Consider the following 22,569-nt stretch of genomic DNA (forward strand, 5'->3'; position numbering starts at 1 on the left):
GCTTTTTTTTGTTTCAAGCTTTCTATTTTTGCCAGTGAAATCACATGTGTTTTTGTGTTTGAATTCATTTTTGAAAGAGAAATCTCCAGGGTCTATGGGGGTGGGAGATTTTTAAAAAAATGCAAGTTCAGACAGGCTTAAATGGAATTACATCTGGCCCCATGAATGGCTTGCTGGGAACATGCAGGATACATTTCTTTATTCAGAGTGCTCACAGTTCTCCTGTATCATGCAGGATCAAGAATGAGATGGATCTCTAGGAACCAGTTCAAGTGAGAAGCCTTTATATCAAGTTCCATTTTTTTTTCATTTTATAGAAGAAAATAGCCTTGCATTGAGGCAGTGTAGTTTCTTCAAGTCAGCCGTTGCTAAGAAGTGCCTTTTAAGTACTTCTCAAAGCGGGGCCCTAGAGCAGGACCTCTAGTAGAGATACACGGTCCCTGAGGGCTTTGCAATCTGAAAGCTGATGTGAGTCTGATTCTGGTCCTCAGGTGAACATGGGCATCATCTCTGAGCTCATTAGATATGCATATTATTGCATCTAGATTATTCATGGTAGGCCACATGGAATAACCAGGCAGGGCCAGGATCACTACAGTGCACATATGGCAAGGCTGTGGTACAGGAAGTCAATAGAATCTATAGCCTCAGTCTGAAAAACACATGTTCCATCTCTTGAGTGAGAGGCAAAGTACTGGAAGGTATTATGGAAAGTATCTTTATCTTTTCTGTAGACCACACCTTACTCTTCATCTGAGCCACAGAGTTTTGTTCCGGTGTGAAAGTCTGTGTTCTAATTAGGAAAACAAAATAAGTGACATAAGTGACTTATCTGTGCAACGAAGCAATTCGGCAGAACATTTCTCCTGGAAAAAGAGGGATTCATATCATGTTAAGAGTAGCTGTGAGAACATGTGGCCTGAGATAATAGTAAGTGTAAAGCAGAGGTTCTTAACATGTGAGCCCCTTTCACAGGGGTCACCAAAGACCAACTGGTATATCAGATGTTTATGTTAGGACTCATAACAGTACCAAAATGACAGTTATGAAGTAGCAATAAAAAAAATCTCATGGTTGGGGTTCACCACAACATGAGGAACTATATTGTCGGGTCACAGCCTTAGGAAGGTTGAGGACCACTTGGGGAAGGCAGAGAAAAGAAAATCAGCTTTCAGAAGGATGATGGAAAGATGTATGGAAGGTCAGGCTTTTTAAAGACATCACTGTGCGCATCATCAAATGAAGTTCTCAAGGGAAAAAATACTTTATATATACTCATCAACTAACTCAAGAACTTTTTGGCTTAAGATTTACAACAAAGGCTTTTCTAAGACAAAAATATCCTAGCTTTTAATCAGATGGCATGTGTCTATCTTGGAGTATGCCCATGCACTCGGTTCTGTGTGGATGAAATGCTTTTTTCCTCCTCATTCTCTCTATTCTGTAAGGTAAACAAATGAGAAAGAAACAGCTAAAAGGAACTTTGCGGTGATGAACTGTTTTAAGGATTCCATTGTTTTCTCCAGCCTATTTTAAAATAAGTCTTCAGTGAGCTACTTCACTGTTCAATGAGTGGACACTCCTTCTCCTGACCCGAAATCCTTGGAAGAAAGATTATACTTACTTTAAGCAGGCAGGAGCCTTTAAGTAGCTCGTCTGGTTCATGAAACATTGTGCTTATTGAACAAGCTAGTCATGAAAGATGACTCCGGCTGGATTTGCATATTATTTCAGCATCGTCTTGGAATGGACAGAGCAAATCTTGGTTCTTTATGTTGCTTTGCCCTGTGATATTGTACTTGGCCTGAGATTCCATGGCTGTGCATTGCAGGAGGCAGGCCATGAGAGCGTTTCTGTGAAAATACCCCCAAACCATAAGCTTTAGAGGTTTGTTTTCTATATTAAAATTCAAAAAAGTAGTTGCAAAGTCATGAGAAAACTCACTTCAGATCTATACATACTGTTTTGGGTTACAATAGAAAGTCTTTAGGCTGCATAGTTTGGCTATGAATTTTGATATTAATGAGCCAGTGTTCCCATGACTGTGGACTGAACTTCTTTATAAGAGGCAACAACGAAACCACTTGTGGGATTCTGAGTCAGTCAGTCCAAAATGTAGGCCAGGTTCTAGCACAGAAGTTGGTACTTTATTTTTTGTTATTTAAAAAAAAATACACAGGTGGGTTATATGATGTGATTTGTCTTTATTTTTTATTGTCCAAAACAGTAATGTTATTTATCATATGCTTAATTTAACATGTCTAAATTCTTTGAAAAGATATATATATATATATATAAAACTAGTTTCTCCCTTATTACTATGGATATATATATATTCCATATATATCTATGTTTTAAAGATTTACCTTCTGTGTTAAACTTAAAAAGGTAGTCACAAAGCCATGAGAAAAGGTATACATGCCCTCTTCCAACTAGAGATGGGCAATGGGACATTTCCTTTGGGCTGAGATTACACATAGCTCTGGAAATGGGCAGATGGCTTTCTGTACTGGACTTTGAGTGGGTGGAAAAGCTGAGCAAGGGCAGCATGCAGTCTTTCAGCATCTCTCACAAATGCTGGGACCTTGTTTAGTACAGAAGTCTTCACTAATAGCAGTCTTAATTTTGTAAGTTGTTTTGCTTATTTGTTTTGTTTTGTTTGCCAGTGAAGAGGTTGAAGGCTGTCACCAAGAGTAAGACACTTGTGGGGCTGTGGATCTGAGGCAGGGCTGAGAGTGCCTAAGTGAGAGATGGTAAATAAGAGGAGGCAAGGAGACTGTAGAATGCAGCATGCACATCCGTATCAGATTTCCCGTCCTGTGACTTCCTCCTGGCAGTCTGGCATTGGTCCCTGGATCATCACGAACATTTGGATCGTGGAAGGGCTACAGAATGAAGAATAACATCCTCGATCTATTTGGAGCATTCATTGACAGAATCAGCTTGATGAAATCAAAGTCTCAAAGCATTGACCAGGGGTAAGAAAATGAGGATATAATTTTAGGCTGATAGGGTCAGAGAAGGGCCCATATTAAGGAATATTTCTTTCTTCGTTTTTGAATAGTTTTGTAAGTTGTAAAATTGGTAGAATAGTGTAGCAGTTCAAATATGTGCAAATCAGGGTTCCTGTCCTTCCTTGCTGATTTCTCTTTTGATCTACAGTTGTACACCTTGATAGAGCATGGCAGGACTCAGTTCATCGAGTGGGGCAGCTGAGGTGAGCTAATCTATTTGCAGTGCCTGCAGTTCTCACAGTTATTTAAGAACTCTATAGTGTCGTCTACTATTACAGACGAGTTTATGGTTGACTCACAGCTAGATATGGAACATGACTCCACCCCTGTGATAGGTAGGACTCACTCCAACTTTCTGTTTCCCTCTAGCCAGCCATCCCATTATGGAGGACAGAGTGGCTTTTGCGGTTTGTGTATTCAGTTGTTCTATTCATAGATCGCCTCTACTCAAAAACACTAGGGCACTGACGCACCTAGGCATTAAGCAAATGATTTGGAAATGGTAAAATGCAGTAGTTCAGGCCATTAGCTTGGCACAGCAGCAGAGCCGTCCCTGGTGTCATGTGATCCACCTGTGTATTGTTTACATCATCTATAAAAGGAGCATAAAGGAATTACCTGGAAATGTGCTCATTGATTAGATGAGGTGACACATGTCATCCTGAGCATGGTGGCCGAGACACAGTCAATGCAGTGGCCCATGACAGAGATTCAGTAAGCTTTGGATGAATGCACTATTAGCACTTTCCACTTTTCTCCAAGTGGCTAGCAGGAAAGCCTCACATACAGAATTCTGTAACGTTATAGAGTGCTTATTTATGAATTGTGTTTGTTATGTAACCACTTCCTTTCTCTAGTAAATCTGCCCCCTTTCTCTGCCTGGCTGACATCGTTATCTGTATAAAAGCGCTTGCCTGGCTCCAGCAAGGTATCCATAGACTTGAGATTTATTGATGGCAGCTGTTGATCAATACTACCAGTGACAGGTTCTTAAGGTATATGATTTCCCTTCAGTTGTTACATTGCAAAATTTCAATAAAGCTGTGCTCACTCCGAGAGCTCAGTAGACCTTGTCTGCAAGCTAGGAACACAGATGGACTCCAGCAAAAGTAAAGCAAAGCAGGAAAAAAAAAAGGAATTACAAGTGAGAGTCAGCCTTTTATTTTAGAATAACTTTTCCTGTGGTCTGGGAAAATTCCAGCAAAAACATTCTAGGAAGTAGATGTGTAGTTGAAAGACTCTCAGACCAATAATGCTTGTCTCCTGTATCAGACAAACGTTTTCTGAAGAGGAGCCTACATTCTGCAGGAAAATGAAAAAAGAAAGTTTGAAGCGAGCCGATTTCAGTGGCAAAGCCTTCAGAAACGAAAATCTGTGGTGTTTGACTTCGATCTATACAAACGAATAAAGTGTTGATTACAGTAGAAAGTGCACAAGTGCAGAGTGCTGGGCTTCTTTTTCCACTGCAGGGTTCTAAGATAACATCTAGTATCTCTTTAGCAGGCATCCAGCATATGTTGGTGAGCAAGTCTTGACTAAAAGTTACCTGGGGTGGGATGGAGCTCCATTTGAAAAGGCTCCAGAAGGAAGTCTAGGCTCTCCTGAGCCCTGGGAGTCCTACACCCCTGGTCTCCTCACCTGTGCGGATGACATTTTGCTCAGTATTTCAGCAGGCATGTAACACCATTCCTCATAAACCAAGTTGGTGGGGAGAAAAAAAACCCACACATTTTTATTGCATCATGAAGTGTATAATTTCTCACTACTACATCAACTCCAGGACCACATCAGGAGGGCTGTGAAAAACGGCTTTGCTATCTTATCTAAATTTTTCATTTAAAAGTCAGCTCCAATAACACTCAGTCATTTACAAGTTAAACTCCCTGGGAATGCTGCTGACTGGATTTGCATATTTTATCCATTATGAGTGTTTTTAAAGGGCTGGGAGTTTATGGTCTTGCAGTTCCTTCCCACAGGCATTTGGCTGAAGGCTCAGATGGGACAGGTGACATTTCAGGAGCGCTGTGTGCGGTGTAGATGCCACAGAGGAAAGCGTGTGTGTGTGTGTGTGTGTGTGTGTGTGTGTGTGTGTGTGTGTGTGTGTGAGAGAGAGAGAGAGAGAGAGAGAGAGAGAGAGAGAGAGAGAGAGAGAGAGAGAGAGAGAGAGAGATGGTGGCTTGCCGCCAGGCAACTCAGTCACTTTTGGTGCTGACTGATTGAAAGGCGGTGGTCCTTTGATGGATTACTGCTTTCCTTCTTTGCCATTGATTCTGCCCAGTCAGTGCAGTTCCATCATGCATGGTATAAATTACCTGCTTCACTTCAAAGACCATAAAGCAAAGGATACTTTGTATTTTAATCTCAGGTTTGTTTGTTCGGAGGCAATATAAACTGAATTAAACTTCAAAAAAGAACAAACAGCTCTGATACATGTTTCAGATGAGAAAAACTGTTGCAAATGATACTTCCTTCCTTGAGCTTAACTATGCCTATTACAGTTAGTAAGGTGCCACTTCAAAACTGACAATGTGTAAAAGAGATTACTAGAGGGTGGGCAGGAATGGTACAGAATTAAAGAGAGAATTTTTGTTTAATAGGACCAATCAATATACTGTAAAATGTTTGGAAATAATTAACAGGGAAAACATGGGAGTAAATTGAAGGGAAATTATTCTTTCTAGTAGCTCTTTGGGAAGGGAGCATTTAGCCAGAGTGATGCTAGTGTAAGTCTGCCAAGGCATTAGAGAAATGACAGTTTAAATTTGTTGTTAAAATCTAAAGTAGAGGCAAGGTAATGCGCATGAGGCAATGCCTTAAGCAGCAGGGAAGCAACAGCGTTCTTCTTGCTGTCCTTGGGAAAGACTTCTTTTCAAAAGTATGGTCACTCTCCCCTGCTGTGACAAATGGATGGAAATCCTGAACTTATCCCAGAGGCACTAAGATGAGGAAGAAGACACATTGGAAAGAGAGTGACCCAATCCTGAATGCTTTTGGTTCCTGTGGTGTATTTAACTCACCCATTTTTTTTTTCAAAATAACTGCAAAACATGGAATTGCCTTAAAATGTTGCTGTCAGTACAAATTTGGAAGAGGATATATTTATTCTCTGAGTGCTGAGAGGTGGACAGTGAAAAGCAACTGTGGTGCATTTCCAAAAGAAGACCTAATCTTGAGGTAGTTGTGGGGTACAGAGAAGATGGACAGTTGCCATCAGAAGCTGTTAAAATAATTGTTTGAGAATGCTTTGGGGTTCTAATGTCATTGACTTACACCACACACAAAGAATACCTCACAGCAGATTGTGATGTCAGGCTAGAATATATAAACCTTTTAGAGCAGAGTATATGGGAAGATGTTCATGCCATTGCCTTGGGTGATTATTTCTTAGATATAACATAAGACATGAAAGCAAAGGTGATCAGGGAAACATGTCTACATAGCCATGGAGACTATCAACAGGAACCCAGAGAGAAAGATAACACATTTCTAAACCACATATCTGATGCAGGTTTACTATGCAAACATGATCAGAATACATAATACATAAGCAAGAACCAAATTCTGAACTCTGACTCAAATAACCTGATTTTTAAAATGAGCAAGTGACAGTAGTAGAACTTTTAAAAACATGTAAATGGTTCATAGCTATATGAAATGAAAAAATGCTCAATCATCAAGGAACTGTGAATGGAAAACCACAGTGAGCTAGCACATGCCTGTGAGTATGCACACTTACACCCTTAGTACCAGTGGATACATCTGCAAAATACTCCATCACCCAAGGCTCGGGGAACCTCATGGAAGAAAGAGTGGAAAGATTGTAAGAAGCCAGATGGTCCAGTAGTTTGCTTTGAAATGGTGCCTCCCAGTGATATCAGTAGCTCTACCCATAAAGTCTCCAACGTAGCTGCCCACTATGAACCGAACAAGAATGACACCAGTGGGCTTGCCAAAGTGAATGGGGAAAGCTCAAGGGCCTCAACCCTTCACAAAGAACTACAGGCAACTAAGGAAAGCTGGGAGTGGGAGATGTGACCTTCATCAGGGAAGAGCACACCAATTCATTGTCCTATGCCAAATAGTCATCCCTGTAAACATATATCCAAATAACATACAGACTGAGCAGGTTATGATTAGGAATATACACACATATACATATATGCATCTACAATGGCAATCAATGAAATAAGAGGCCATGAATTAGAAGAGTGGGGATGGGGTACACTGGAGGATTCAGAGGAAGGAAAGGGAAGGGAGAACTCAGAGAGAGAGAAAGAGAGAGAGAGAGAGAGAGAGAGAGAGAGAGAGAGAGAGAGAGAGAGAGAGAGAGAGAGAGAGAATATGAATATGAATATGAATATGTGCTGGGGAAGAGTCAGGGATACTGGCAAGGGTATGCAGTACTGGCAGGAAAACAGTGCTGCTGCCACTCAGGAAAACAGTCTAGAGCTTCCCAAGAACTTGAACGTAGAATTACTATGTGACCCAGAAACCCCATTTCTGAGTATTCTTCTAAAGAATCAAAACCAGGCTCTGGAAGAGATATTAGCAATGCTCTCTCCATTGCAGTTGTATTTAGTGTAGCTAAAATATACAGTAACCTAGATGTTCATCTAAAGATAATTTAATGAAGACAGTATGGTGTCTACATATAACAGAGTCCTTTTCAACTTTAACTAAGACAGGATTCAGACGTGAAAGCTTGTGTCATTGTGGGGCCAATAAAGCCATGGTCTTCAGGAGCTTATAGGGGGATTTGGACAGTGTTTTGCATTACAGCAGGTGTCACATGTCAGATGTGCAGCGAGAATATGCTAATGACCAGCTGTGTAGTGTTTTCTCTACACTTGTCAGTACTATGCTGTGCAGTTTTAAGAGGGTAGATCTCACATTATGCGTTTATATCTCAGTAAGATAGAACAGAAAACGATGAGTCAGCCAATGAGGTATTTTACAGTTCTTTCAGCAAGGCCTTTGGACTGTCTTAACTTTACTTGTACATGAGAATAATATGAAAACACATCTGTAAAAACCATGAAGAAATTGGTGTGATGTTGGTGGCAAATTCCAAGGGCAGGTTGGCTATTCATCAACATATTAACTTTATTCCTGTTACAAGCTGTTCCTGGAGCTGGAGCTCTAGTGCTCAATCGATTGTCTAGTCTTCAAATTGTTCTAGGACCAGTCCACAGCACCAGGTAAACCAGGTATATTGGCACACACCTATGATTCCAGCACTGGGGGGGAGGGGGAGAGGGTAAGAGGGTGGAAGATCAGATGTTCAAGGTCACACTTGACTAACAGAGTGAAGCCAATGTGAAGTATGTGAAATCCTGTCTCAGAACCCCAAACCAAATGTAGCAACAGCAAGAACAACAACAAAAACATGTAAATACAACATTACCAGGCCAACACCATGAGTGAACGTTGTAACACAAGAGTGCTGGATGGAGGTGTAGTACGATGCTGGCAATAAGTTATTTTTTAATCATGGTACCAGAGCAAAAGAAGTCATGAAAGCCAGACGTTTTATAAAGGAGAGGGGGTTCTGTTTTAGAGTAATTGGAGACTATTGCAGCCCTGAATCTGCTAGCCCTCTGAACCACTGGCTTCATGTGAGGGGTTGGAAATTTGTGGAAGTGGCACAAGGACCTCTTAGATTGGTCAAGTGCATCAAAACCCTTTTATAGACACAATCCCACAATGCTCAGTCAAAGCATCATCAGAGCAGGGCTATTATGTCCACTTGGTGGGGATAAGTACAGAACACAGGAACAAATACCAGATGAGATTTGCAGAAATACAGGGAACTTAAGTTGCTCACAAGACAATGGTACAAGAGAATAAAATATGTCTTAGTTACTGTGATTTGTAAAATGATACAAAATAAAAAAAATACAGTGGAAGAAGATAGGGCTTAGGGGGTGCAAAACACAGCTCTACACACACACACACACACACACACACACACACACACACAAAGCATAGCAAAACAGGAGAGGCTATGTAATATCTAGTTTACTTAGAAGTGAAACATTAAATAAGATGTGTACTGTGCTTAGAATTGAGGATGTGGAAGTCAGAAATAGGTTTCTATGTTAAACTTCTATAGCTCTTTCCTTTCTGAGAAATAATGCAACTAACGTTTAATCAGAAAATGGCTAAGTTTTTAGGGGCAGTGACAGGCTCATAGGTGGCAGTTAAAGAAAAGTTTCTTCCTAGAGACTTCAGCCACTGGTTGCTTCTTTTAGTTGCTGTCGCGTGGTGATCTCAGTGGCCCTTCCAGCTCTGAGGAACAGCCAGGGGCTCATTTTCTTATTGAGTCTTCGGGAAAGGGCAGTGGCCTGAGCTCCCACTTCTCACTGTGCTGTGCAGCATGGTGGCCTCAGGGTTACTTGAAACATGTCGAGGCCATTGGGGCTTTCCAGAGGTGGAAACATGACATCAACCGGTGATGAGCCAGTGTGTAGTAGTTGCTGACTTGCCCCACTCTACTTGGTTTCACCTTTTTTTTTTTAACTCCCACCATGCCAGAGCCTTTACCATCCAGCGTGACAGGTGTGATTCTCCAGGACAAGGCCTGCTTGTGACAAGGACCAGAGCTAGCTCTTCTGGCTCCCTGCCAAGACCACCTGGAGTCTTTACTTCTATTGTTTCTACGTCTTCTTTTGAGTCTGAAGTTGATGGACTTGGAAATGGAAGTTCCCCTATCTTTTGTATGACCCCCCTCTCTGTCCCCGCCTCTCCCTGTCTCCCTCCACCCTCTGCATGTAGAAACATATATGATGCAGATCAGAGGATAAGCTAACGTGCTGAGAGAGAGTTTGCATCAAGGTCTCTTCTGTTTGTGCTCCAGGCTGCCTGGTCTAAGAACTTGTGTGGTCCTCCCACCTCCAGTGCCCTCTCCTGATAGAAGAATGGGATACTAAACCCTCGTGTGATGCCTTTGGCTTTTGTGTGGATGCTGGGGATTGGAGCTCAGTTCCTTGTGGTTGCTCGGAAGACCTTTTACCTCAGTCCATCCCCCTACTTGACGCATGTACTTCTTTGGCCTTCATCTCTATACCCAGCATCATCTCTTGCCCATGATACAGTTTTTAAGAGACTCCACGCTGGAACATATGTAGTATTTTTCAGACTTCCATAGCAAGGATGATTGGAATAATGCAAAGACGACCTTTTAATGCGCTTAAGAGAATATACTTATAGGAATTTTGATCCCTTCTATTTGATTTTTAATAAAGTAGATCTGAGTTTTTTTTTTTAATGTTTGGCAGCAAATACAGTTCTGTCATGTTAGCCACTGAATGTCATCATCTATGAAGTCTCCCAAGAGGCACTGCCACTAGGTCTCAGGGCTGTCGTCTCCTTAGTGGCTGGTGTGAAGCCTTCCCATAGACAGGGTTCCAGATGCATTAGGTAAACATTAGATTTTCAACTATTTACAGCTTTGGGGCAAGTGGGCTCAATGCAGAGTTGTCAAGCATGTCCAATTATTTTATTCTTCCCTCTGTTGCAAAAGAATCAAGTTCATACTGGCTCTTTCTTTGGGTGGCATGTGATGAGACGAATGGTACTCCCACGGGAAAAATGTAACTATATGGGAAGCAGAGCTGATGTCCGTGGCAGCACGTATGTCCCAAGAGGACTTGCTCATTAAAACTAGCCTCAGCCCACGGGGACACTTTTATTTCATTTGGATTGTAGCTAAAAATGAAGCATGCCTAGTGCTTTCCCCTGCTTTGCTTTCTTCGTTCCTGCGTGCTCCCAAGCTTCCATTTTAATCTTCTCAATTTCTCCATCAGTATTGATTTTGTTTGGCAGTGAGTGGACAGTGTAAGCAGGCAGGACTGTTAATGGTCTCTAAGCCATTACAATCTGAGGAGAGATGCTCTGATGAAATGTAGGTGTGGCTTAAGGTAACACTATCATTTGATCAAGGCGCGTAGAAAGGATACGTGCTCAGCTTGCACACCTCCCTGACAGGGACACTAACCCTGTTCTGTATTAGTTATTCACTGTTGCTGTGATAAAATTATTTGACAAAAGAACTTAAAGAAGAGGTCTGTTTTGGATTACAGTTCTGGAGGGATAGAGTCTCTCAGGGCAAGGACAGCATGGCAACCATCAGAGAGAGCATGGGCCAGGAGCAGGAAGCTGGCTGATCACATTTTCACCTACAGGTTTGAAGTGGGGAGTTGGAGGGGGGTGGGAGGTAGGTGGAGCAGAAAGCAGAGCCAAGGTAGAAAACTTCGAAGCCCACCTGCTAGTGACATGCTTTCTCTAGCAAAGATCTGCCTCTAAAGGTTTCCATAATCTTCCCAAATAATACCACCAAGTGGGGACCTATGAGCCTATGAGGGTCATTTTTCATTCAAACCACCATATGGCTTGAATTATTGAGTAATTATTACTCCAGGTAATAATTAGATGTAAAACAACTTACTGGATTTTTTTAAAGGTAATAATATGAGGAAGCTACGATCCTGAGACATTAAAAATATTCTGCCATTGTAATTAAGTAATGAGCCTGAGACTGAAACTTTATTTTGCCATACTTTGTGATCCTCTGAGAAGGTACGCACACAGCAGCCTTGCTTTTAAGGCCTGCCATAAATAGACATTTTGTAATTGATCTTTGACAGATTAACATGAAGCTCTAGATTAATAATATTAATAATATTATTATTAATAATATTTGTGGTCTCTGTTTCCATGGAAATGAGAAAGAGGCCCTGAATGTTATCTGTTGGTTAAAACAACAACAACAACAAAAACTACAGTGCTTAGTCATACACTGCTTGCATAAGAAGATGATTGCTGACCGCATGCATGGAAAAAAAGAGGTGACATCAATGGAGGCCAGCCAAGAGGTCTACCAGTGGGCAAGGGGTGTGTGGGGCTGATCGTGGGCTTTTGTATGTATTCTTGGAAGAATTTGATCATGTTCACATCAATTCTCCTAATGGTCAGTGGGAAAAATCCAACAGATTTAGAGGAGGGCAGTCCAGGAATCTAGAAATAGCTTCGTGCAGATGCTTACTAAAGTGATTTGATTAGACTCAGTATCTTTGGAGTGCTGAGATGGAGGCAAAAAGAGCTGAGAGACAACTGATGCCCTTAGTCCTGGGTGAAGACAAAGTCAGAAAACAAATCCCAGTCCAGGCTAGCAGCTCAGTTCCTTTCTGTTGCTCCAGAAGAAATGACCACAAACCTGACACTTCCAGCAGCATGGACCTTACCTCAAAGTTTCCACGACTGGCTTCTAGCCTGTTTCAACTGCAGTCTCTGCTGAGCACCCCTGAGGGCTCTAGTCAAGGTAGAGGCCAATTTTGTATTCACCTGGAAGGCTGCCTTGGGGAAGGGGTTACTGCCAAAAGGCTTCTGTTTTGTCAGATCTGTGCAGTTGTAGGACTGAAGGCCTCATTGTCTCCTGTGGTGTAAGCCTGTGTCCTTTTACGCACGTTGCCAATGGTTTTACCTTAAGTGACAGTATTGGGAACTGGCTTTTTAAATGGTCAGAAGGAACATTTCTTTGTTGCTTTGAAAAACCTACCTAGTTGGTCTGAAGCGGCTCCCTTGATTAGGTCAGGGTCACTGATGTTAAATTGGCTCTGGACCAACACAAAACACACTGTTATGGTGTATCTTCACCGTGTTTATACAGTCTCCTTCCCGTTGCCATATACAATAACAATCATAGGACTGAGTTCCATCATGCCAGAGACCTCTCCACACACGCAGGAGGAGGGCATTGTACTGTTTTTATACATCAGGAGCAGAGATCTGGAGGCCACCTTACTAGTCGCCCACCAGTCCGAATGAGGGTCTAACAGTGCAATTTTACTTTGGACGAACTACTGAGCATCAAAAGATGAGTGTGCAAAAAAGAAAGTCTCTTGCTTCTGGGAGCCAGCATTTTAATGAGAATGATGGAGCCTAGAAAGGAGAAAACTATTGTCACATGGTGAATTATTGTTAATGTTTTAGCCAATGCCAACTAGTGAAAACTGGGAAGTGACTGTACACATATGGATTTTTTTAGTAATTAGTACACAACCAGGGATGTTAATGAGGAGCTAACAGGAGGAAGCATGTCGTGTCCTTCCATGATAGGGAGAGATGAGATGAAACTATTATATTGGGTTAACCAAGGCTAGGAATGTATAGGGTTTTGAATTTATATTCATTTTGCTTTCTTGGAGACAGAATCTTTTGCAGCTTGGGCAAGTGCTTTATCTCCCAAGTGCTGGGATTATAAGTACACTATCATCACATTCAGCTGGTGTTTTCAATTTTTATGAGGCAAGAGCTTACACTTTGTAGTGATGGAGAAAGGGGCTACAGAAAAAAGGAAAGTAAATAGGGTGTTCCCTACTTTGGAAATGTGACTAAGACACCGGGGGACTTTCGAGCCTCAGACAAGAGACCTTTCCTGCCTTCCAATTATGATCCATTCATTTGTCACTCGTTTGGCACTTACTGTGTGAAGAAGAGGCAGACTGGGAAGTACTTGGCAAGCATTTAGTCACTTAATTCTTAAAATCCCCACGTGAGTCAGGACTTACCTTATCTACACTGAGGACCAAGAACTTGTCTAAGATCAGTGACATAAATGGTAGAGTTGGGATTTAAAACCGGAAGTCTGAGCTCAGGGGCGGTGGCCTTCCTCAGAGTGCCTGCAGCATCTCTTTGGAGTCTTCTGGACACTTCCTTGCCCTATGGCGTGCCCTTGCATTGTTGGTGCTGTACACATGAGTTTCTGCAGGCTGCATAGCAGACCATAAGCCCCTCAGAGACCAACATCATTCCGCACTGTCTTCTCTTCTTCGGGGCATTTTATATGTAATAGATGCCAATAAATATGTATTGATTTGATTTAAGACACAATTCTATCATTTGCCTCCTCATTTCTTTTATCTCTATTGATTATAAAATTAATGGGGTGGTGTGTAATTTTAGCTTAACTACTTAGCCTGTAACTATAATTTTTATGACTTTTAACATCACGATAAATCTATGACCTCCCTGAAAATTTCTTGCTTTATAAAATAGATTTCACTTAATTAAAACAGTAAATGAAGATACTTCCCCAAAGTTCTTAAGGGGGAAAAAAAGAGATGTTTGCCTCTTGGATTTTATTTTAATCTTGAAAGATGAAGAGCTAAGATAGGAGAGTACCATGAACTTTCATAGATAGTACTGAACTCTAGAGAGCAAAATCTTTGGCAGTGGCCTTAGCATTATTTTGTCACTATCACCCTACTTTGTCATGAATGCAGTAAAACAGTTGCTTCTCTATCAGAGCCAACTGCAGCTTATAACTGCACTACTTGGACACATGGGCAATGTGGATAGCCCTGTTTTCATCTGACTGTAGGACCACATTTCCCATCATACTCTCTCATTTGTCTCTCCTGAGACCCTAGTTGAAATCTGAATCCCAATATGATGTTAAAAAGAAATGTAGGTCTTTGATCAATGTAATATTTTAGGAAATGAATTGGGTCCTTCTGGAAGGAGCTGGTTGCCCCAAGACCAGATTGTGTCTCATATGTGTCGCGCCTCGCTTGACCGGCAAGAAAGACGCGACCACCGGTTCTTCTCCTAAGCAGCTTTATTCAGGCCTTTCTTCTTCGCTTCGGTGAAAATCCCCCCAAGCCACTCCCCTCACATTCATTTATAGCACTCAAACAGCCAATCACACCAAGACACGTCTCACGCTCTGATAGGCTCGCGAGCAGCGGACCTTTTTCAAATAAGGGGTTGTTTAAATCGAAACGGCTCCGGCTGCATGCCGGGTGCCCTGTGGAGGCAGGGGTCCACAAAGGGCTCCGTGGCTCTCCACACATATGTGTGCCATCTTCAACATTTCCACCATGATGTAGCTAAACAGATGTTGGCACTATGTCCTGAACTTTCTTAACACCAAAACTGGGAACCAAAGTGAATCTGTTTTCTTTATTTAGTATTCCATCTTCCAGTATCTTGTAATAGAACAATACACAGGCCAACACAACTGCTTGCCTATAAAGGCCTTGCAAGTAGCTGTAAGTTCATCTAAGGCTGCCCTTCTCGTCTTTCTGTTGTGATAAAACACTGACCAAAATGGCTTACAAAGGTACAGTTCATCTTGGAAGGAAGTCAGGACAGGAACTCAAGGAAGGAACCTAGAGGCATTAAATAAAGCAGAGATCATGGAAGAAGCTGCTCACTAGCTTGGTCTCCCTGGTTTGCTTGCTTAACTACCTCTGTTAGGTAACCCTGGGCCACGTACCTAGGGTTAACACAGCTGACAATGGGCTGGACCCTCCCACTTAATTAAGAAAATGCCCTCACTGACATGTCCACAAGCAATTCTGATGGAGATAATTCTGCAGTTGAGACTCTCTCGTTCCAGGAATGTAGAGATTTGTGTCAAGTTGACAAGCTGTGAATGTTCTCACATAGCCACCAGTAGCTGACTGAATAAGTGTCCCATTTGTCTTGTGTCTCTTACAAAGATATTCATTATGAAGTTAGGTGTTAAAGGAAAGATAAGATTAAAATAACTTTTGATTTGTTTGTGAATATGAAAGTTGATTAATCACTCAAGAGCTTGTGGACCCTTGTTTTTTATTTTGTTGTGTAAACTTGCTCCACTCAAAGGAATAAATCTCATCACTTGACACTCCAGGGCTGTGAGTGAGGGGCTAACAGGAGGAAGCATATCGTGTCCTTCCATGATAGGGAGAGATAAGATGAAACTATTATATTGGGTTAACCAAGGCTAGGAACGTATATGGTTTTAACAGCTCTATGGTGAGTGGATTATACAGCTCTATGGTGGTTCCAATAAAAATGGCCTCCATAGAATCATAGGGAGTGGCACTATTAAGAAGTATGGCCTTGTTTTAGTAGGTGTGGCCTTGTTGGAGGAAGTGTACCATGCTGGGGGTAGGCTTTGATGTTTCATATGTTCAGTCTTTGCCCCGTATGATACATAGTTGCTTCTGCTGCCTATGGATGTGATGTAGAACTCTTAGCTCCTTCTCCAGGACCATGTCTTCCTGTGTGCCACCATGCTTCCTGCCGTGAAGATAATAGATTAAACCTCTGAAACTGTAAGCCAGCCCCAATGAAATATTTTCCTTTATAAGAGTTGCTGTGGTCATGGAGTCTCTTCATAGCATTAGAGACCCTAACTAAAAGAGGTCCTTTTGCCCTTCAAGATGTTAGATGAAAAGTAACTGATTTATATTCCGCTAAGTGGGAGCATCTGTAGAAGCAACAGGATGCTGATCCTCTTCTGAGTCTGTTGCTACACAGCATCAGCAACACTAAGGGCGAGTTTCATTTTTATAAGTATTTGGTGTCTGAGTACATGAGCAAATGCATAAGCATGTGGAAATATGAGTACATCAAACTGTAAAACAGTGGATGTCCAAAGCCTAGACTTTAAAATGGAAGTATTTAAAGGTGACAAGATTGGCTGATACAGAGTTCCATTTTTTTTTAAATTTCTTTTTCATTAAAAATGTAATTATGTACATTCATTGTATCAGGTCATATGTTACAGAAGGACTTTTCCATAAAAAAATTGTATTATGGCTTGAGCACAATACTGTGCATTTTTCTTTCTTTAAAACTATTTCTTTTATTTGTAATCATGTACATGTGGGCACCTCTTTGTGGGTATGCACATGTGAGTACAGGTTGCATGGAGGCAGAAGAGGCTAAAGCATCAGAAGTGTGGCTGCCATGTGGGTCTAGATCCCCCACAAGAGCAGCCTGGATCCCACATAAGAGAAGCACTTATTCTAAACTACTGAGCCATCTCTCCAGCACCTCTACCTGCACTCCTAGTTTTAGCTTTTCATGCTCTTTTTAAAAAAATGTTCCTATGTTTTTGCTCTAATTAGAAAGAAGTATTGTATGCCTTTATCTACGAGCTCTGGGGTATCAGATAGTTATGGTCTCATGGGCCGTAAGTATTTTCAGTACCCTTTCCTGGTCTCTGCTGAATTGACCTCACTGGTTAGCAGATGTCTTTGGGTGACTTAACCTGCCTGAGAATAAGTCTTCTCATCAATAAAAAGGAGGATAACAGTGATAATCACCTAAGTGTGGCTCCTAAAGTTTTAAAGGAGTGGGTTTTTGTTGTTGTTGTTGTTGTTTTGTTTTGTTATTTAAGTGCTTGGAATAGAGAAGTTGGTTAAAAAAGAAGTTCCTGGAGCCACTCCTTATGTGTTATTTTGACTTGGTGTGTTACTTTTAATGTTTTATGTGAATGACAGTAAATTTGAGGATAAATGAAATTTATTAGTTTGGATGATGAATGTAGTGGGGGTCCTAAGACTGGCTGATTCCTTCCTGTGCTGAAGTTGCCATAGTCTGACTTTTGTCTGTCTGTCTGTTTGTCTGTCTGTCTGTCTGTCTGTCTGTCTGCCTGCCTGCCTATCTATGGCTGTCTGTACAAGAACTGGCTCACCTTGGGCCATCCCCTTCCAGTCATGGGTGTAACCTTCAGTAGTTGATGTTGCATGTTCTCCAAGGCCATGTAGGGTGATGAGAGCTTCTGTCTTCTCATTCTCTTCAGTAACTTTTCTTTGACATTAAAGTAAAGGTCTTACATCTTTTCCATTATAGGTTTAGGTAGAATGTATGAATAAAAGATGAATTTTAGGACAGTAAAGAGGGAGAGAGCAAAGTATTTTCAGTAAGAAGGGAGACAGCTGAAAGTCCTTAAGTGAAGACTACTCTAAACCAGATTTGAGAATTTTGTCCCCATCTTTTTTAATGGAAGCCAACACAAGGTTTTAGTGTGTGGAACTCTGATTCTCATTATTAAATCATCAGCCAAGCTGTTATTTATAGGAAAGGATAGAGGTGTGAGGGGCAAGGTGTCTGGCAGACTTAGCCTTTTGCTCAGTTGTGGAATGAAAGCCACCACTGCGCCTCACGCCTCGTGTGGGAGAATCGCCAGCTTTAGTCTTAGTTAAGGACAACTGTCTTTTAAAAGTTGCCCTTGAATTTATGCAAATCGCAATCGATTGTCCTTCAAGAAAAGCATCAACAACAGAAATAGCAGGTAATACTTAGAAGTCTTTGACTCTTTTTTAGATATGTCAAATATGGTAAACCATGAGAAGAGCTTTGAAAATGCCAAAGCAGCTTTAAAGGGGAAACACCTCGAAGCTTTGGGTTGGACCATGGAGACATTTTGTCTGAGTTCTGCAGGATCCCATACCATACCAGGCCTCTGTAGAGTGGATCCTTTTATAGATTCTTTGGAACTTAGCCAATCTATTGGTTATTTTCTCCACATTTGGCATACCACTTTTGCCATACATCTTCAGAATATTGCCATGCTGCCAAGATTTAGCGATGTATAAGGAATAAGAAAGTTTTGGAAGTTGGAGTCATAATCAGAAGGTCTACTGCACATGTACACAAATATCCAACTTAAGATTTTGATGCGCAGCATTGTCAACTGGTCAGAAAAATTAAAATGCACTGGCTTTGAGATGTCAAGGTAAGACTTAATGCTGTGTCACATTTCTCCAGCAAATTCTACTAGTCCCTATTGCCTATTGTCACCCCCCCCCCCCGCCCCCGCAGCCATGTGCAGTAGACCGGGAGTTTTATACCAAGGAATATAGCAACAGCTTCTAAGCCAATCTCTTTGTGTTGACATTTTATATAAAACACTTATTTACTTTAGTTTTATGTGTATGAGTGCTTTGCCTGTGTGTATGTATGTGCACCATGGGCATGCCTGGTGCTCATGGAGGTCAGAAGAGGGTGTCAGATTCCCTGAAGCTGGGCTACAGATGACTGTGAGCTGCACTGTGGGGTCTTGAAAATGAACCTAGGCACTTTCCAAGACTCTTTAGCCTCTGGGCCATCACTCTAGCGCCTCCTGACAATTTTTGCACCAACCTAGACTGCATAGTTTATTCTACTAATTCACCAGGGAAAACTAATTTAACGAATGTCCCATGTCTTGTTTCATCCTTAATATTTTCTTGAATATTTGATGCTATCTAGCAAAACACAGCAAATTGGCATTAATGAGAAAAAAATATTTTAAAGTTTCTTTCAAAAACTTTGTCTGGTGTGGTGGTGCATACCTTTAATCCCAGAACCCAGGAGGCAGAGACAGATGAATCTCTGTGAGTCCGAGACCAGGCTTATCTACACAGAGGCTTCTAGGACAGTCAGGGCTACACAGAGAAACCCTGCCTTAAAAAAAAAAAAGAAAGAAAGAAAGAAAGAAAGGAACCACAAACCAAGCCAACCAAAACCAAACCCAACAAAAAACCCAAAGAAATAAAGCCAAAACAAAACAACAAAATATTCTTTATTTTTTACAGCTGCTATTTGTAATTTTCTTATAATGCTCTATGTCACAAATATGATATCCATAATTTAAATAAAAATACTACTATAATATAAACAAAACAATTATATATGCCAAATTATATTTATTAGCATTGTGATTTTCCTGAGTACAAATGTACCTGTTTAAATATCTAATGGTAGATGGAAAACAATAAACATTCCCAAGTTTTGCCATCTGAACTGCTTGGAAAACATCCGTGCTACTGGAAATGAACCCACTTAGGCTAAAATGTTTATTGAACTAAGCTCTGTTCAATCGATAAATAACTGCGTCTCTGAGCTGGACGTGTCTGGTTTAGACAGGGTTCGGAATCCAGAGAGGAAATGAGGTTAGGCACAGTAAATCTGTGAAACCAGACCCAGACTGGCAGCTACACAGTCCACGTGGAGCAGAACCACATACGGACTTAAAACAGCAGAAGCCAAAAGCCATAAAGCAAAGATAGATGGAAGCAGTAGAAACAAATGGGTCCCCGAACACCCAAGCAATATTTCCAAAACGCCAATGAAGAAAAGCAGCTTTTCCAGCCATCTCATCAAAATGGTCTTCAGTCCGAGCTTTATTCTCCTTTTGAAAAAAAAAAGAAGGCAAGGGTGAGGAGAAAATTTAGTTCTTTATAGAAGTAGCTGTAATAACAGGAGATGGGGGACAGACAAGAGAAATCGCTATGAGACATGATGGTGATATAACATGTGTGTGTGTGTCAAGCAGATGAACCCTCAGCTGCCAAGCAAAGCGGCGTGAGGCAGGCTGGGCTGGCCATAAGGATGGCTTGAAGTGCTGGTCCCTTCAGAAGTAAGTGAGGCGGAACCGCTGTGTAGAGCCTACGTGGGAGACCAGCAGTTAAAGCCCTTCAAAAAGAAGAGGTTCCTTAAAGGATGGCTTTTTAAGCCAACTGCCTGGAAATTGGGCATTGGCTAGGGACGAGTGGCTTTCAGAAAAGGAGAGCTGCTAACAGGCAGCAAGAAGGAAAATCTATCTCAGAGAATGGCTGGGTAAAAATCAGGTAGACTCTTCTCACCTTTGATGTAAGATCCACTTAAAAATACATAATAGCAACCAGTGCTTCTTAGACTGCAGAAAAATGTCAGGACCCACATTCATCGCTGAGCAGTTTGGCCATGTCAGTATATATCTAAACTACACATAGCCTTTTACAGAGAACTCTCATCCAAATCTATTATATACATCTATTCATATATATGTAAATGTACGCACACGCGCGCATGCACACACACACACACACACACACGCACGCACGCACGCACGCACGCACACACGATTATCCATTGCAGCCCTAGAGTTGAAATCATATTAATTTTGCTCATGGAAGTGAATTGAATAGAGTGTTACGTGCAAAGCTGTGTTGTTGCTATGAGATTATTAAGGACTGTGTGTATCTGTTGAGGATGAGTACACATGATAGAGTGTAAGTTAGCAAGGCACCGAAAACAGAGGGGGTAACGAGTTGCACTATCACTGTTCTGTAAAAAGTTTTTCTTGTCATGTTTGAGTGTATGTGAGTATACATATTGAACATTACATAGAAATAGTACACGTATTATATAATTCAACAATATATTGAACAAGTATTTTAAACAACTTAAGTATATTATATAGTTAGTGTTTATTTAAGTATCACATATTTAAAATGTACTCATATATTTGATATTTTTTTAAATTAAAATTTATGAAGTTTTTTTCTGAAGAGTTTTAGATTTCCTTTTTTGACCATTTAACTTTCTTTAAGGAGAGGAAGAACAAGGACTGTGTCCACTTATCATCTGAATACACTCTCCACCTTGTATCCAAGAATACAAAAAGTAATAATCAGTTTAATATACAGGTAATAGGCACTTAGAATATTCATTGCAATTAGGGGTCCCTCTCTGGCCTGCAAGCTTTATTCCTAGATCAAATGCACATCTCTGTCATTCCTTGCCCTGTGTATGGAGACACTGGTGCTTTGGGGACACTGAGTTGATTTCCTGGCGGTTTATAAAATACTCAGTGGGTTTTGGCAGTGTTTGGCTGAGACCTTGGAAAAGGAGAACCATATGCAAATGAAGTTAACTTCACAGACCTTTGGGATCCATTATAGCCAGAGATGCTCTTAACATGTAATTAGCCAGGGCTGTTAATTGCACTTAACAGGTGTTGAGTAATGAGCTGAGATGGGGTATTTGCTGTGACCACATTCTTTCCTGATCTGGTTAGGCAACCTTATGTCCATCAGAGTTCCTGGAAACTCAGAAATTCGACTTAACATCCTGTTTTCCTGATACCACAGTCAGCCTTACCACCGTCGGCCTCGTGATCACCGAGGATGGTGGAATTGTCTATCCCTGAGTTTCCCAGTACTCTCAATGGCTGTGTTTCTTTTCACTTTATCCTATTTTCTGTGCCTCTTTCCTCATCCAGATCTGTGTCTGATTTGGTTGTTGGCTGTGGTAAGGCGAATGGGCCACTCTGCTGTTCTGTGAATTCAGAATGGTGGATCCAAACTGGCTTTCCCTCATTCCCCAGTGCTAGGTCAGTGCAAGGACTAAGTGGTGACGTGTGTGCAGCTCATTTCACTTTGTCATTAAGTAGTTGCCAACGTGCATTTTTACTGAGCAGTTTACAAAACATAATTTTATGTTAGTAGCTAACAAATTACTTCACTCATTTTCATGGACACCATGTGAAAGATTAAGTTTGCACCCTGCCTCAGTCAGCCCTCTCTGTGATGGAGAACTGATGGGTACTCCCAAAGTTTTCATGCTGTCTTAACTGCCTTCCTTCCTCCTTGCACACACATGAGGGAGCCGCTCTCAGTGGGAACTACAAAATTACGTTCAACCTCTTAGCTAAGTCAAAAAAACAAACTTTCTGGTACACAGCCCAACAGTTGATAAGATTTTTGTTTTGTTTTGTTTTGTTGTTTTCATTTTTCAATGTTTGGAAAAAGTCCAAAGATGAAAGATATTTCTGTTTTTGTAAACCTTTACCCCAGTGGCTACGTTTTTATTCATTCATTGATTCATTTTTTTCAAAAGACAAAATAAAAGCATAATAAGATACAACAAAAGCTATCACACTGGAGTTACAAGACAAACCAACAGAAGGAAAAGAGCCCAAGAGAAGGCACAAGAGTCAGACACCCGGTAAACTATTTCTCTTCAGATTTTA

At 41.2% G+C, this 22,569-nt stretch overlaps 1 protein-coding gene across 1 annotated transcript in view; it reads left to right on the forward strand.

Moving 5' to 3' along the window:
- LOC311605058 (uncharacterized protein) overlaps nucleotides 1-22,569 on the forward strand; it is a gene marked incomplete at its 5' end in the record, with an annotated part of 775,689 nt that overhangs the window by 745,842 nt on the left and 7,278 nt on the right. Inside the window, one exon of the mRNA XM_084795350.1 lies at nucleotides 22,437-22,544. The remainder of the gene's footprint in view (nucleotides 1-22,436; nucleotides 22,545-22,569) is intronic.

This window comes from Acomys minous (assembly GCF_964271855.1).
Source record: "Acomys minous genome assembly, chromosome: 9".
In the NCBI taxonomy this organism is placed as follows: Eukaryota; Metazoa; Chordata; class Mammalia; order Rodentia; family Muridae; genus Acomys; species Acomys minous.